We start from the raw sequence: 16,403 nt of genomic DNA, 5'->3' as shown, positions 1-16,403 counted from the left end.
GAAACGGTGATTTGTTTTCATCCGATAGATTCATCTGTAAACACTTCATGATTGTGACCTGTGTTCCAGCTGTTCTAATCTATTCAAAAACGTTTGACCTCTTCAATCATTCCACCTCAGAAGCACGTCTGACCTTAAAGCAGGTTAAAGCACCTTTTATAAGTGGGTTTGCGTTTTCTTTTTGATTAAATTAGTGAGCCAGTGGGTCACAGAAGACAAAGGAAAGCCATCTGTCATTGATGTAAAAAAGATGGACGACGTTGTATTCCAGACTGGAGCAGAAAGCGAAACCTCGTTAGAGGAAGACGGACAGCATGGAGACTTCTCCTGGACGTCCACAGCATCATTAGATCAGCATTCCCATGTCTCTGGGTTATTAGAGCGTCTGCACGAGGCCGAGGGAAGGCAGGGAGGTTATTTTAGCTTTGGCCTGGAATGACTCACTTCATGTGTCAAACAATATCTGAGCTGGATGAAAACAGCCGGCATTAGTGAAGGAGAACTACAGCGGCCTCCAGGGAGTTTACTGCTGTGTTTACGTGTTTTAGTGTTTAATGGATGGGAGGCTGTATTTGGTTGGTAGAACACCATGAAGAAATGCAGGGGGATCGGTTATTCTTTTGTCTTTATAATAGAATTCATCTTAAATGGGTTTTTTGCGCTTTAGTTTTCATTATAAAGCACAAATGTCTGGTATTTGACTTGAAATCTCTACCCCAAGGTCACGTTGTACCAACGCTGATACAAAATGTGACAATGAGTGTCAGTGTAACTTATTATGTGTTGAACCAGATTCTTCTGGCTTGATGCAACCCAGATTTTAAGGCATTTTTATGCTGCACTAGCTTGAAATGTTTTACAGTACATATAATAGAATACTGTATAAATTCAAATTAGTATCACGGATGGTCCAGGGATACAACCTGTCAACAAATGCATCATTCGTAAGTTAACCCTCCTGTTGTCTTCATTTATGGGCACCAAAAAATATTGTTTCCTTGTCTTAAAAAAAATCCTGCCAAAAAATTCCACTCGTCTTTATTTAAACCCAATAATATAGTGATGGAAAATATCACTGCTACGTTTCCTGGTGATAGTAGGGTTTTTAAAGGTCCTATCTGAAGGTAAAAACAAATGATTGTTGAGTTTGGCAGTTTGCTTACATTCATTTTAGCAATGAATGTAAGCAAATATGTTAAAATAGGTAAAAACATCAGGTGTGTTTATTCTGTGTGTGCATGGATGTGTCCAAACAGTTTATCTCTGCATGATCAGACATGATGTTCCCTGCAGCTGAACACCTTCGCCCTCTGGGATTGTCACCTCTTGTCATCCGTTAATGAATTAAATCATGCTTATGTAACTCTAACTCTGTCTCGTCTTGAGTTTCAAGTAATTCTACTTTGAAATGATGCGTCATGTGGACCTTGTGTGCATGTCTGCAGGGAAAGGGAATAATTGTGCTGCTTGGTGTGATGCTGTCTTCTATCTGAGTCAGTGTCTGCCGGCTGCTGCCACAAACACGTCAACATGTTGAAGATTGATTGATCTGGACACACTCCAGCGATCACATCGATCCCTCTGAAGTCACACTGACACCAGCACAGAAAACAACCACAAAGGAATGTAAAACAAACCACAAACAGACACAAAATGACCACAAAGAGATTACGGTAAGAATAACTACAAAGGCACAAAGCAACTACGAAGAGACACAAAACAGCTACAAAGAGAAATAAAACAACCAAAAAGACACACAGAATAACTACAAAGACATGACACAACCACAAAGAGATAAGAAAAAACAGCTACAAAATGACACAAAACAAACACAAGGAAATATAAAACAATCACAAAGAAATAAAACAACCACAAAGAGAAACAAAACAACTACAAAGAGATAGAAATGACCACAAACAAATAAGCAATAATTACAAAGACACAAAGCAACCACGAAGAGACACAAAACAACTACAAAAAGAAATAAAACAAGCAAAAAGGGGAGAAAAAACAAATACAAAGGCACGCAAATGAACACAAGGAGCTAAAAAACATAACTGCAGACACTCAAATCAACCACAAAGAAATTTAAAACAACCACAAAAAGACACAAAATAACTACAGAGACTTGAAACAACCAAAAAGAGGGGGAAAACAACTACAAAGACACACAAAAGAACTACACTGAGACACAAAATGACAACAAAGAAACAAAACGACAGATTAAAAACTGCTACAAAGAGACACAAAGCAACCACAAAGAAATGTAAAACAATCACAAAGACACACAAAATAACTAAAAAGAGACATGAAACAACCAAAAAGAGTTCAAAATCAGCTACAGAGACACAAATTAGCACAAAGATATAAGAAAAAACACCTACAAAGAGACACACAATGTTTACATTGAGACACAAAATGATGATAAAGAAAGATAATAACCACAAAGAGAAACAAAACTGTTAAAAAAAACACAAAACAAACACAGAGAAACATAAAACAACTACAGAGACACAAAATTACAACAAAGAGAAAAAAACAACTAGAGTGAGACACAAAATAACCAAAAGATAAACATAAAACAACCACAGAGACACAAAAACACCCACAAAGAGGCATTAAAAATAAGATAAAGAGATCAGAAAAACACCTACGAAGAGACACAAAATGACCACAAAGAGGTAAAAAACAGGTCACACTAACATCTGTACAGGCCTATCAGGAGTCATTCATATTACTTTAGCCCCGCCTCCAGTCTCCTGTCAGCCAATCAGCAGCCTGACTGAGACCGGCCCCTTGTACAGTAATGGTGTGTGTGTTTGTGTGTGTTGCTGGGCTACACAATGCTCTGGCAGTGGAGGCTGCAAGGCTGAATGGAAAAATGTCTCCCAGTGACGGGAACAGACCGAGCTGCCAATCATTCCTGTCACCGTCCACACACACACACACACACACACACACACACACACACGAATGTACACATAAACCTTTTACACTCAGTGATAATTATCATTGTGTGTAAGTCATTACTGTGTCCTTCTGTTTTTGTTTTGTATTTGAAAATGCAGTTCATGGTCCTTCTGAATCATATCATTGGTGGCCAGTGAGTCTAATGTGGTGAAAAAAGGCAAATAAATGAGGTCTTGCTTGTATGAAACTAAAACTTGACAGAAAACATGGATTCCAGTCATTAGATTGATGTACAGCAGCATCAGTCTGATCTAAAGGTCCATCCAGTGCAGCTCTTGATTCCCTGGCATCATGGTGGAACTGACAGCAGTGTAGTTTAATGCTGCAGCAGCGCCATCTAGTGGTGATTTTAACAAACAGCAGCTCAGCTTTAGTTCAGGATCAGTCTCAGTTAACACATGTGACTGAGGTGATTTACATCCAGATTATAGATGGAATAAATCGTCTATGCTTATAGTTGGAAGACCCTCTGTAATCCAATACTACCTCCCCAGTTTATGCAAATTAATACTCTGGTTAAATTAAGCTTCAAATGGTTGTTAAAATGCTAAAGTCTGGCAGAAGGATTTGTACCATTTCGGATCTGATAATTCTGTCAGTCACTCTAGGAGTTCCGACCATAAATGTGATGTTTATACAGACAACAAAAACGAGAAAAAATCAGTTAAGCTAAGCTAAGCTAAGCTAAATTAAGACAAGACAAGATAAACTTTAGTGATCTCTCAGTTAAGTTACGCTAAGTTTAGTTAAGTTTAGTTAAGCTACGTTAAGACAAAACAAGATAAGGTGAACTTTACTGATCTATAAGTTAAGTTACGCTAAGCTAAGCTAAGTTAAGTTAGACAAGACAAGACAAGACAATATGAACTTTATTAATCTCTAAGTTAAGCTAAGCTAGGACATGACAAGATAAGATGAACTTTACTGATCTATGAGTTAAGTTAAGACAAGTCAAAATAAGATAAGATGAATTTTATTGATCTCTAAGTCAAGTCAAGAGAAGATAAAATAAGATAGGATAAGATAGGATAAGATAAGATAAAATAAGATAGGATAAGATAAGATAAGACAGGATAAGATAGGATAAGATAAGATAAAATAAGATAGGATAAGATAAGATAAGACAGGATAAGATAGGATAAGTAGAGCTAAGTTAAGCTTTACTGATCTCTCACCAGGGAAGTTTACATGTTATAGCAGCTGGATACAGATGAGTCATGAAAAAAGCAGGACAACAATTACAAAAAGTACAGTAAGTCTAAAAAATAACAATATAATGAAAGTGTCATAAAGGCAGTGTACATGTCAGGATTAATATACACATGGATAATTACATAATGGATATACACATGGATGAGTAGAGCATGATCTTCATGTTCTCACCTCTTTAATCCTCGAAATATTTGTCTTATCCAGTTGGGAGAAAAAATAACTTATAGACTAACCTGTTCAGAGCTCATGTGATGAGGGGTAACAAGGAGATGCTACATCATTTTAAGTCACCAGAAGCTCCATGTTGTAGGTTTACGTCTAACAGTCAACTTTATTCTCCATGTCTGTAGATAGAAGAGAAGATGGCTGGTGGAGAGAGGAGACGGGAAGAAGAGAAGGAAAAGGAACATCTTTTAGTGGTTTTGCGCCAGAACATATAGCCACTAGATGGCGATGCTGGTGAAGCTACTGTCAGCTCCTCCAACATAATGAATGAAGAGAACAGAGTCTGGAGATGGATGCTGCTGTACATCAAGAGAGGAGACTTGAAGGCGAGATGCTGTTTTAGAAACTATTTTAACAGCCTGAAACTGGACACAATAACCACTTTCTATACTCAGTATAACATTGTTGACATTTATGTATGGTACAATTTTAAAATGACTCCATTAATGCTTGTACAGATAGGGTACTTCATAATTTGACTGGATTAAAGGGGGACTCAATTGTCCAAGGAGAGTAATGAGTTTCTAATGATGCCCTAAACTAAGATGATTTCACAGCAAATTTAACTCATTTAAATTGACTGCAAATGACCCAGCCACTCCCAAACTGTAGATCTTATTGCCTAAAAGTCATTCAGATACTTTACACCAGGGGTAGCCAACATGGTGCCCGCGGGCGCCGGGTTGCCCGCAGAGACCAGTGAGTTGCCCATGACACATGTTCTAAAAATAATAATATTCCTTATAAAAAATTATAGTTGCTATTCTTTTAAAATCAGAAATACTTACATTAATGCAGATTTTAAATTACAGTATTTATCATATTTTTTTTAAAAAACAAAAATGTCTTCGGTGTAAATGAACTTTGACGTTGTCCAAGTCAGAGCTCACTGCGCATGTCAAACCATCACGTCACTGCTGAAGCGTCAGGACGCAGACTCTTTGGGAAGCTAGATGTGGTTTTTACCCCCAAAACATGACAGAGAAGTGTAAGAGAAAACACTATTTTCACGATGACTGGGAGGAAGAGTTGTTTTTCACGACAGTGAAAGATAAATGTATGTGTCCTATTTGCGGGGCGACTATTGCGTCGGCAAAGCGGCACAATGTGGAGAGACTTTACTTTAGCCGCTACAAAGCTTCCATGCTAACTAGCCACCTGCTAGCGCACATAGACTGTATGCGCACTACGGACAGGAAAACCCGGGACTTAAAGGCAGCTTTGACATCTGCTACGCGGCGAAAAGTTTCTTCGTGGAGAAAAATGTACCATTAGAAAGGCTTGTTTTAATGACGACAGACGTGGTTCCCTCCATGACGGGTCGCCATGCAGGCTTCATTGTACGATGCAGAGGTGAGCCAGACTTCCCAACATTCCTACATTACCACTGCATCATTCACCAGCAGGACATATGTATGTACAAAAGTGGCAGGATTTGATCATGTGATGACTGGTGTCATGAAGATCATAAATGGCTCCAAAGCCAAACAACCAGGACATTGAAGGTGCTGCTGGAGGAGCTGTCAGCTGAACATGGTGACCTGTTACTACACACAGAAACCCCATGGATCAGCAGGGACCAGTTTTGCAGCGTTTTTTTGTCACTGTTGGCAGAAATCAAAGAGTTGATGCAATCCAAAGGGGAAGACACCTCGCTGCTGGAGGACACTGAGTGGATTCTTGACCTTGCATTTTTTATGGACATCACTGGGAACCTGAACCATCTGAACTGTGAGCTTCAAGGTAAAGGTAAGACATGATAAGCTCTGCAATGCCAGGCTTCCCACTAACACACATTTACAGACAGAGAAAGAGGTAACATGTTGTCATTCAGAACACTGTGTCGTTACACAAAAATGTGAAAAATAATTTGTTGAAAACGTAATGATTTGTTGTTATGATCTGTTAAAAATGTTGCAATACTGGTGAAAAATGCTGGTGATTAGTACTAATGTGATAGGATTCATTTCAAAATGTGAAAGAGTTGATTTTTTTTCTTAAATAACTGATAATTTGTACAAACATGGGACAGAGTTCATAAATTGTTCAAAAAGGTTACAAAGGTAGTGGTTTGCACAAATAAAGCATGATTTGATGACAGTTAATGATTTCCTAAAAATGTTAGAAGTGACAATTTGCACAGAAATGAAACTGGTGTGATTCTGCAAATATGCTGATTCATACAAAACTGCCAAGAAAGATATTTACAAAAGTTTCAGAGATGGGATACCTCTGACTTTTAAATATTGGAACAAATTTCCATATATATGCGTGTGTTTCCTACCATCATTGTTGTGGAAATCGTCGTGAATAATTATTGTAAGGAATAATTAACATAAATGTGATAGAACAGTCTTTTTACATGTTATTTTCATTATTGTTATTGTTTAAAGATGATGGCGCAAGTTTGCTATTGAGGAAGTTTGTATCAAACAAGGTGCCCTTCGTACTACTCAGTACCCTTGAAGTTGCTCTCAGGTTCAAACAGGTTGGTGACCCCTGCTTTACACCAATAATAACTCAACATTCTCCTATTTTTCAGCACTGATCTCAACCTGACTTTTCTGTCCTTCAGTCTTTTTTCCCTTCATCTCTTCACATTGGGTCAAGCAGATGGTATCGGTTTCCTCTGGAAACGTTGTTGTCCTGTTGGCTGGAGATGGATCAAGTCTGGACATGCAGGAGGCTTCATCCTCTGCCAGCTGTTCACTTATTAGCTGAGTTTTGGTTTGGAATGAAAGCCAAAGGGACTTCCTCAGATCAAAATACTTGGTTTCTGTAGGTTTTGTGTCTTAATGACATTGTAAGCTGAAATTTATTTAGTATTTTGTGGTAAGTTTATTCAACTTTAGTTTGAAATTTGGGGCCAAAATAAAGATTTTGTTGAAAAGATAACTTCCCTATAAGACAGGTCAAATCCCAAACCATGATATTTCTCTAAACCGAACCAAATCTTTATCATAAAACTGTCTCTTTATTTAAAGCTTCGCTACTCATACTGCGATTTTTACCTTCACTGCCTTTCAAAAGTTTGGGGTCACCCAGACAATTTCATGTTTTCCATGAAAACTCCCACTTTTATCCATGTGCTAACATAACTGCACAAGGGTTTTCTAATCATCAATGAGCCTTTCAACACCATTAGCTAACACAATGTAGCATTAGAATACAGGAGTGATGGTTGCTGGAAATGTTCCTCTGTACTTCTATGGAGATATTCCATTAAAATCAGCTGTTTCCAGCTACAATAGTCATTTACCACATTAACAATGTCTACACTGGATTAATCATTCATTTAATGTTATCATCATTGAAAAAAAAAAGCTTTTCTTTCAAAAATAAGGATATTTCTAAGTGACCCTAAACTTTTGATCGGTAGTGTATTTATTTCCAGTACATCTCCTCTTATTTGTTACATCAGATAGTGGAGACAACAGTCCATGTGGTTGTTGAGGTTGGAGGACTCGTCCACCATCTCCAGTGTGTGTGAGGTCACTTGAGGAGGTTCAGGATATAAAATGAACATGTCTAACCTTTTATTATTATCTCTGCCCCTCCTCTGTGTTGATGAAAGGCCAGTGACAGATGGAAAACAGATTCATGCGGTTCTAAGGTCTCAGGAGCTTGGCCGTTCGTTAGCGCTATCATGTCCGTCTTGTAATTACAGCTCATTTTCTGTATCAGATGCACCATGCACCCAGGAACCCTGAACTAGAGAGCATGTAGAACAGTATGGTTCGACCTTTCTGCCACGGCTACTGGTGCTGCAGACTGATTTTTTGTTTATTTCTTAAAGCTATTTTGCTGTTTTATAAATTGATTCCTGAGCACCTTAGCAGGCTGGTCATGTTGGTAACTATAGTTTTATTGCCTGGTTAAACTTGGATAGTCACACAGATCGTTAATCGAGGTCCACTTTCAACCTCCTCTCATGGTATTAAGTTTCTTTTTCAGTGTGTAGTCATGGAGATGAGTCATCCCATCTACATGTCCTCCAACCGAAATGTCAGGAAAGTTCTTCAGTGGAGTCCTGACTTCTCCAAATTAATACTCATAAACACCCGTTTTCTGTAAAATCCAACCTTTTTTGACCCGTCCATCCACCCACACCTCCTCTTCTCACCAACTTTGTAGCACTCAAGTACATCATCATTCTTCTATCTAAACAATAAGATTAATATCACTTTCAATACTACTTTTATCAATAGTTTGTGCAATTTGTCAGTATTATTTTTCATTTCAATGTGCAATATTTCATATTTTCACTGCACTCAGGTGTAATATTTCAATTTTAATGTAATATGTCATTATCTTGTGTAACATTTTATTTTCATGTGCAACATTTCGATTACATGTGCAGCATTTATTTGCTTATCATGAGTGATTTTACTTATTACATCGTTATCACTGCCAGTGTTACTTTTTACTGTGTTATTCTAGCCTTATTTTAGCTTCCTTATTCTTTATTTCAGTAAAATATCTTATATCTTATTGTTTTTCTGTTTTTTAGACACTGTATTTGGTGTTTTCTAAGCAATATCTGACACAAGCATTTGCTTCAGGATGAATAAAGTCTTATCTGAGCTCAATTTAACGATTTTAGGAATGTATTGGACTTAGATCTTCTTGCTTCTCTATTTTTTAGGGACTGAATTTGTTGCATTTGTCATTATTTTTAGGTATTTTAACAATGAGCAATTGTTTTTAGCTACGTCAACCATTAGAGTTGGTACATGGCAACTGCTTGCATAATCTTTGGACGACTACAATTAGGAAAACTTTTGACATCATCTGGGTTATTTCAGAAATGGCAAAGCTCCTCCAGAGTAACATAAGACATTAAAGAACTTTTTGACAGACTGAATGAGCTAAAGAGCTCCTCTAATCATGACTCATGAAGATAAATGAACGGCTGAGTCTCTACTAGCCGTTAAAGAAGGCGTCTCGTTGTGCCAGGAGATAGCTTTTATGGGCATTCAGAACAGTCTGTATGAGCTAAGTGTTAACGATATGGACTTATTTATGTGTCCTGCTGCTATGGAGATGTACTGTAGGCCGTGACGGGCTAATTCTAGTGGTGGATCTTAAAGAAAAAGCGGGTTCGCTCTCCTCATTAACCACTTATGTCGCCTTCTTAATCCTTTTCTGACTAATGGCCCAACATGATTGACCGCCTGCTGTTTTAATGCGGACCCCAGAAGTAACGTTATCTCCTCAAGACCTGCAGTCACCAGGCTGTCCCACACAAATACTTTGCTAAATATATCCTGTTTGTGTGGCTGGGCTTACAGTAATTCGGCTCCAGTCGAAGTTTGGAGCAGCAACAAGGTTCTCATAGGGCCTGCAGACAGTTGGAATTTCACCAGGCTCTGAAAGCTCGTCCAAGAGGGCAGATCTGGTGACAAATGAGTTGAAGGAAAACCCCCAGACAGGACCTTTTACATGACATTTAGGCCACATTTTCAGGGCAGCTGAGTGTCTCGGTTTTATTTCCTCAATTCAATTCCAGTTGCTTTCAAAAGAGTTTTTTCTCCCCCAGGAAGTATGAATATATGGTGCAAAACAGAAAGCATCCCATGAAGCAGTATGTGATTGTAGAGTGAAAACTGGAAGGCGATACTTTTTCTGCAGTATTAGGATGCATTGATTTAAAGTCTTGACCTCCAAGAATCCAGAAAAAACAGTGATATGGTTCAGTTCAAGTAAAAGTTGCATAGCAGAGACATTAACAATGTCCAGCTGTTTTTTACTCATTAGTTTCTTTCTTCAATTTAATTTGAAAAATAATAATGGAATAATAATAACAATAATAGAAATTTCATTACCATTATAGCAATTTTTGTTGTAATATGACAGATTGTGGGGGACAACATTTTTGTGTCAGGTGTATCCAAACAACCCCGGCAGATTTTAGCCATTACTTTGAGCTATTTCAACCAATAATAGCCAATAGCCAATAATAATAGTGACTACCAGTTTCAACCATTTAGCCATTGGTTTTTTTTTTAGGTATTTCAACAGTTAGCCATTGCTTTTAGCTATTTGAACCATTAGCAGTTGATTGTGGCTAACAGTTTCAACCACATAGCCATCTAATTCAAGCAGTTATTTAATGATTTTAACTATTTCAACCAATAGCAATTGGTTATAGCTAACACTTACAGTCATTTGCCCATTGTTTTTAGCTATTTTAGCCATTAGCGATTGGTTGTGGCTAACAATTTCAGTCGTTTAGTCATCTAATTCCAACAGTTATTCATTAAATGGAACCATTTCAGTCATTAGCAATTGGTTGTGGCTAACAGTTTCAACTATTTTAACCAGTAGCAATTGGTTGTGGCTAAAAGTTTCAACCATTTGGCTTTTATTTTTAGTTATTTCAACCATTAGTCAATTCTTTTAGCTATTTCAACCATTAGCAATTAGTTGTAGCTAATAATGGCAACCATATAGCCATTGCTTTTAGGTATGTAAACCCTTAGCAATTTCTTTGAGCTGTTTCAACCAATAGTAGTTGGTTGTGGCTAACAGTTTCAACCATTTAGCCATTGTTTTTTTTTTTTGTTGTTTTCTTTTTTTTTTTAGGTATTTCAACAATTTGCCATTGCTTTTAGCTATTTGAACCAATAGCAGTTGGTTGTGGCTAACAGTTTCAGTCATTTATCCATCTAATTCAAGCAGTCATTAATTGATTTTAACCATTTCAGCCAATAGCAATTAGTTGTGGCTAATAGTTACAACCATTTCCCCTTTGCTTTTAAGCTATTTTAACCATTAGCAATTGGTTGTGGCTAATAATGTCAACCATTTAGCCATTGCTTTGGGGTATTTTTTTGACCATAAGCCATTTCTACTAGCTATTTCAACCCTCAGAATTCATTGTGGCTAACAGTTTCAACCATTTTACCATCTAATCCAAGCAGTCATTGGTTTCAGCTATTTCAACCATTAGCAACTGGCTTGGGCTAACAGTTTCAACCATTTCCCCTTTGCTTTAAGCTATTTTAACCATTAGCAATTGGTTTTGGCTAACAAATCCAATCATTTATCCATCTAAAGCATACTTGCATTAATGTTTCAATGAAATTTATAATACAGACCGTAAGTATTTCTGACTCGCTTGAGTATTTGCATCGCTTTTTTTCTTAAATTTCAGTGTAGGAAGATCTGTGCTGGACCAAACCCGGCCAATAAAACTTCAGTTTGTTGGTGATCCATGTATGTCATACTCATACGTGCAAATAAATGATAAGTTATTAACAAAATAATAAACTTAATATACCTAACACATACTAGGAGTAAAATTCAGTGATTACATTAAAACTCAAAACCACATTTTATAGAGTTTTTAGAAGAATACAGCAGAAATCCAGACATGACTACCGTTTCTCTTCATGATTGTCTCCACCATTACTGTCACCTCATAGCGGTCGCTATGAGATACCAGTGGGTTGGACGGCTGCATCCCGTCTTTGACACAACTAGAGCAGAGTTTCACCCAGTTGAGCTCAGGGTCATCTCCGGTTTCCAGCTCAGCATCTACTGTATTACACCGCTGGCAGGGGCTGGGATGATTTAGTTGCCTCCCAACAGCAGACATCACAACCATCCTCAGAGTCTGGTGGTGAGTTCAGGGTCCCTGCCAGCCAACCGTCAGCATGCCCAGTTATTCATTCCAATTAGAGTGCACTCTATGACTCTGGACCACTCCTGCAGTCCTGTAGAAGCAGTAGAGATACCTGTAATTAAACACTCCTGCTGTCTATTCAGAGACTTTCATAGCTGCTATAAGTAATCGTAGTTGATGCCGTAGATTTTTGGCTGGTGAAAACTTCGGAAGCTGTTCAGCAGAAACTAAACAAGGGAGAGTCATGTTGCTCCATGTTTCATTTTTAAATATCCTAAAGCATGCCTTATCTATTAAAGGTTGAACAAATTAGAATATTTTACCTCTAGCTATCAGAGAAAGCTTCACTTATGGCAGTTTTAACCCTCGGGGGTCAAATTGACCTGTTTTAAAGTTTGAAAATGTGGAGAAAAAAATATTTTCACAGTGAAACTTCTGATATCCACATTTTCAACATTTTTGGGAAATCTTTGAACATTTTTTGGTGGAAAAAAAGAAAAGTTAAAAATGTTTCTTATGAACATTCACAAAAAAAATCAACCAAAATCCAGTGAAATTCGCTGGATTTTGGTTGATTTTTATGTGAATGTTCTTAAAGAAAATATTAGAAGTTTTACTGATATATATGGAATCACTTTAGATATTTTTAGGATTTTTTTTTGGAAGATTTTTACTCATTTTTTGAAAATATTTTCTTGCCAAATTTGGGGGATTTTTTTTTTTTTTTTTTAAATAAAACTTTTAAGGGCAACTTTTAAGGAATTATTGGAATTTTCTTCCTGAAGGTTTTGCAAATTTTCAGAATTTGGTGAATTTTTTTGCAGAATTTTTGGATTTTTTTTCAGACAAGGAAAAAATATTTTTGGGGTTAAGGGTTAAGAGACAGTACAAGACATGGCTGATTAACAATCAAAGTTGAGAAAATCAGGCACAACCTAGAAAGCACTTTACTAAAAATAAATAACACTTTAGGGTTTAACCCAGCCAGAATTCATTTATTGGGTCAATATGCAATTGTGTGACTTTTTGTATCATAGTTGACATCTTTGCTGTTTTCAGGTCTAAAATCAACATGGCCGCCAAAAACCAAACACCACATGGCATTTTTAGAGAAAGATTCTTCTAAATATTATATATACAATTTAGTAAAATTCAAATTGAAAGTTATTTCTAAAGATATTGTCGTAAAAATGAATGCAAGATATATCCCATGGACTTCAAAAGCCCCTCAGTTATAGATTGACCCATAAAGCTATGTAATTCTAAGTAAAGTTCATGCTTAGTTTAATTTTATAGTTATAATTAAGTTTTATTAGGATATTATAGGTTTAAATTTCCATTTAATTCTCTACCTGTTGAGCTTCATCACATTTTTTGCCCCGACACTAAACCTCATTGGCGATAAGGAGTCAACAAAAACAGCGTGCACAACGGCTAACATTTCTTCAGTTGCAGATGGTAAAAATAAACGTGTCGTTCAGATATAGGCGAACTGTGAAAGGTGCAGCTGCATTAGACGGCAGGGAATGTGTTCAGAGCTTTGTGACACCACGGATGACGACTGCATGGCAGATAAACACCCGAGTGAAAACAACTCAGCAGCAGCTAGCGTGCCGCCCGGCGGGGTCACTTTGTGTCAGCAGGGACCAGAGCGCAGTCCAGGAACCACTGGGGCCCTCGGAAAATATCACGTGTTCCACAGCACATGTAGGTCATGTTTAAATTTAAAGCTAAAGTTCGCCTCTTGGAATGAATAAGAGTCATAAACGGAACCCAGGAAGGATCCTGTAACTGGAAGCAGTGTTACAGGAAGTAGTGATGTTTGGTTTTTAAATATGTTCACAAAGTATAAAGCAGCAAGCGAGAGTAAAGAAACTCCTCTGTATTTGTTCTACTGCAGAATGTGATTGTGTTTACAGTATACTGTATGTGGCCGATAAATTCAACTGTAAACAAAACAAAGAAAACAGGAGGAAATCAGTAGTTCTAGAACCACAAAGTCACCACAGAGGAGGGAGGAGGTCAGGGTTGATGGATGGCTGAGTTAAACCTGCAGACAGCAGCTCATTGGTTGGTTCAGACAGTTAACATTACTTCAGACCGTCACCATTCCAGAAGCTTAACCGTGTCTCCGATGTTGTAAACACGGTCGTAAATTTCCCCACTTTATCTCACACCTAGATCCAAAGTTGTTTTTGTGTCGAAACAAACAGGATTTGTTCCATGTGGCACATTAAACACTGCCAACAGGGAACTCTTTTCCCTTTGTCAGTCATTTTCCAGCCATTCTGCCTTTGAACAAAGTCTAAAAATGTGAATAGAATAACAACACTGGTGATCTGGCTTTATGCTTCCATAAATTTGGGTTACATGTCAGAGACAGAGCATACAAAAATTGCTCAGATGTTAAGATAAATTTCACAACCTCCTTAATGCAATTTGGCAAACACATGTGAAGACAGTTTCAGCCAAATGTTTGGTGTCTTCTAAAACTCCATGAGCTGGACGTGACTTCATTAAAACACACAGAAGAAATTACAGAGATCCTGGTCAATCTTCAGCACCACGGACAGCTCATCTTTTGTTACTGAATAGTTGCAGGTGACGTTTGGTGGAAAGAGTTTCTTGAAATCACCAAATGTCAAGTTGTCCCTACATACATTTCAATGTATTCCACACAGACACACTTTGTGATCATTTCTGTTCTTTGTATTTGCCATTTAGAAATCCTTTCCTGCTATGTGTTCAGCACAAGTGAAGACAATTTGTGCTAAAGTGTTCTGATAATTTTATCTAAAGCTAATAGTGTAAATTTATTCAACTTCTTGTGGGCCCAAAAAACATTAAAGCACCAAGATGCTGGCATATTAACCCTCCTGCTGTCTTCATTTATGGGCCCCAAAAAATATTGTTTCCTTGTCTGAAAAAAATCCAGAAATTCAGCAAAAAAATTCCACAAATTTTAGAAAATTTGCAAAACATTCAGGAAGAAAATTACAATAATTCTTTAAAAGTTACCCTTAAAAATTTTATTTTAAAAAATTTCCCTAAATTTGGCAAGAAAATTCTTGTAAATATTTTCAAAAAATTTGGAAAAATCTTCCAAAAAAATCCTAAAAATATTTAAGTGATTCCATATGTATCAGTAAAACTTGTAATATTTTCTTTAAGAACATTCACAAAAAAATCAACCAAAAGCCAGTGAATTTCGCTGGATTTTGGTTGATTTTTTTTGTGAATGTTCTTAAGAAACATTTTTAACATTTCTTTTTTTCCACCAAAAAATGTTCAAAGATTTCCCAAAAAGGTTGAAAATGTGGACATCAGAAACTTCACTGTGAAAAAAAAAGAAATTTTTCCACATTTTCAAACTTTAAAAATCTGTCCAAACAGTTGCAGCTGTAATCAGAGAGTACAGAAGGAGCCATGGTACCACTAATCAGAGCTGCAGTGACCTTCCTTCTGAGATGACGCCACAGATGGGGAAATAAACAAATACTTCAGACATAGAAGAGGGCTGATAAATGAAAAATCTGAGTTTTTGTGACAGTTCTTTCAGAGTGAAGAACTCTTCCATAAATGGCACACAAGAAAAAATAGAAAAACCTTGTCTGCTCTTTGGAGCAGACTCCTGATAAGCATATACAACGTCCTCTTTGGTCAGATGAAGATAAATTTGTTAGGTTCAGATTAGGTCCAGGTTTTTTGGTGTAAACTTTTCCATGACTTTCACAGTGAATGCACAGTCCTGCAGTGAAGCATGGAGGTGGAGGTGTGATGATATGGAGCTGCACTATAAGGTGGGATTAAAAATTGCATCACCTGTCAATATTTGCATTATTTGTATAAGGATTTCCTCTTATGAACAGTTAGATACAGCTCAGCACGTGTGTTTTCCTATTAGCCTAATTGCAAGAATATGATGATGCAATGACCTGAGTTCTGCCAGCTTAGATCTTCTTGTTCACCTAATGACAGCATCTGAGTTCTGTCAACTTGTACCCCTAATGATAATAATATGTTCCATTATGAACTATTATTGAGTCCTGTATTAGTTTTGATGTCAAAACATGCACCTGAGATTTAAGGTGAACTTCGACAAACTTTTTTCCAGATGATGGGAGATCTTCTGAGGTGACAACAGCTTTAAAAAACAGCTATAAAAGGTGTGTATTTAACGAAACAGAAGTAATAAAGTGTAATGGGTATTTCTGTGCACTGAACTTTGCACTTAAAATGTTTGTTTTTTTTTTGGGGGGGGGGGGGGGCGGGGGGGGTCACAACGACCCCGATTGGTCCGCAAACCCCAGCTTGAGAGCTATGTGCCCTAGACAGCGGTTAGTAATGTCTGGTCCTTTTTAGAGACTTC

This window comes from Amphiprion ocellaris, chromosome 23 (genome assembly GCF_022539595.1).
Source record: "Amphiprion ocellaris isolate individual 3 ecotype Okinawa chromosome 23, ASM2253959v1, whole genome shotgun sequence".
NCBI classification, from domain to species: Eukaryota; Metazoa; Chordata; class Actinopteri; family Pomacentridae; genus Amphiprion; species Amphiprion ocellaris.
The sequence above is the reverse complement of the archived record's forward strand: the minus strand, read 5'-3'. Positions refer to the sequence as shown.